General features: G+C 40.2%; 1 protein-coding gene across 2 annotated transcripts in view; it reads left to right on the top strand.

Annotated features, from left to right (window-relative positions):
• Tasp1 (taspase 1) overlaps positions 1 to 2,069 on the top strand; it is a 251,661-nt gene that overhangs the window by 168,094 nt on the left and 81,498 nt on the right. The window lies entirely within an intron of this gene.

Here is a 2,069-nt window from a genome sequence, read left to right as displayed (position 1 = left end):
CTATTCAGAGATTTCTTTTTTTATTTCAGAGATTATTTCTGATCTGAGTTCCTCTATACCTTTCTGCAGTTGTTTCATTACTTCAGACGCTATTAATTCAGACATTTCAGCTGTGTGATTCCCATTTTCTTCTGTGCTAGTGTCTTCTGTACTTGTTCTGGGTGGGCTTGGGGCCTGAGACTGCATTTCATTCTTTTTCTTTGTCATTTTGTATAGCACTGTCCTCTGACCTTTGTTGTAGAGCTTTCATGCACCTATAACCTTAGCACCTACCGAAATTCTTACCCAGGAGAGATTATATGGTTAAGGCAGTTATAGTTTTGTATTTACAGAACTACAGTTAGGAACACTAATAATGGGTAGTGATATTTAGCAGTTGACAAACTTTTGTAACTAGTGGGTTTGTATTTTAGACAGTAAGAGCAATCATTATGTCTGTATAGCTAAGCAGATATTAAATTGGGAGTTTGTATTTAAGTTCCCCTAAGTTCTGTCTGATCACCTCCCCTTGATGAATGTGGGGTCTTGAAGGCAGACTAGTTCACCCTGGTTACCTTTTGCCCTGTCTCTCGGTCAAGAGAGAAAGGGAGGATGCTGTCATAGATCTGGGTCTAGCAAAGTGTCTCAGCTTACCAGATCTGATCTATGAAGTTTGAACTCGTCCCGACGTGACTGGCTTGCGTCTGATTGCTGTGCTCAGCTTCTTCCTGCTGCAGCCCATGGAAGTGAACCCACTGTGCCCCTTTGGAAGATGTTCTGCTCCTGGATTAGCTGGGTGGTTCTGGTCCCTAGCCTCTCTGTAGGGACTTCATTTGCAGAGTTTCACATCAGGCCAGGCCTGTGTGCTGGGTCTAGGCTGGGTCTGAAGGGGTCCTGAGAGCATGGCAGAAGGTTTCACTCACACACTGGGCCTAGGCTAGGTCTGGAGCTAATTGTTCATTTTGTAGGAGACAGGTTTTCCCCCTTAGCATATAAATTTATTTGTTTATTTTCACAGTTGCCCTGGAATTGAAGTATATGTTTATAACACATAAGTCCACTTTTGTATACTGTAAGCTTCACAAACAATGCAAGTACTTTATAGTAAGAAAATATTTGTAAGTTTTCCCTCCCATTGCTTGGAATCACTGCTACCATTCATTGTACCTGTATGTATGTAGCATAATCAGATATATTTCGATATTGTTTGCACTGTTACATTTCACATGAATTAAGAATAAGAAAAATCAAAGTTTTATTTACCTTCACTTATCCCTTTATACTTCTCTTCCATTCTTTATAAGTTACACACACACACACACACACACACACACTGTCTTAAGAGCTTTTAACTTTTCAGGATACAGAATTATAGGTTTTTTTTTTCAGTAGTTTAGGGAAGGGTCTACAGCGTGTACAGGGTCTCACTACTAAATCAGACTCATAGTGATCTGCCTGTTTGCCGATTCCCAAGAGCCGGGATTATAGGCGAGTGCCACCATGCCCAGTCTCAGTTGCCTTCTCAGCTTGCCCTAGGGGCGGGGCTGGCACGGCAGGCCCTGGGGTTGCATCCCTGGCCCCTGCAGCTGCTTGCAGATGCTTTAATCCGCTGAGCTATTTGGCCGGCCCTAGGTTCTTAATTTTTTTTGTTTCAACACTTTAAGTATTTCCCTCCACCATAATTGCTTACATGGTTTCTAAGGAGAGGTCAGATATAATTTGTCTTTATAATATAGCATTTCATTTTGATTCTTTATTAGAATTTTCATCATTTGCTTGCATTAATTCTACTGGTTTTTGTTTCTTTAGTTTTCCCATTAGTGTATTTAGCATATTAATCATATTAGTTTAAAATTCATGTTCTGATTATTCCATTATCTGGCTTATGAGTCTGGTTCTGATGTTTATCTGCCTCTTTAAATTATTTTGTTTTGCTTATTAGTATACCTTGTTTGATTATTTGGAACACTGAGTATGACATGCTTTTTGAATAAAACTCATGTATATAGCCTTTAATGCTGTGGTGGTAAGGTGTTGGGGGAGAGAAAGTATTGTAGTCCTAAGATTCCCCCTTAGTGAGCTGTGCCCCT

This window comes from Octodon degus, unplaced genomic scaffold (assembly GCF_000260255.1).
Source record: "Octodon degus isolate 3935 unplaced genomic scaffold, OctDeg1.0 scaffold00060, whole genome shotgun sequence".
NCBI classification, from domain to species: domain Eukaryota; kingdom Metazoa; phylum Chordata; class Mammalia; order Rodentia; family Octodontidae; genus Octodon; species Octodon degus.
Note: the sequence above shows the minus strand (reverse complement) of the source record. Positions and strands in the feature narration are given on the sequence as shown.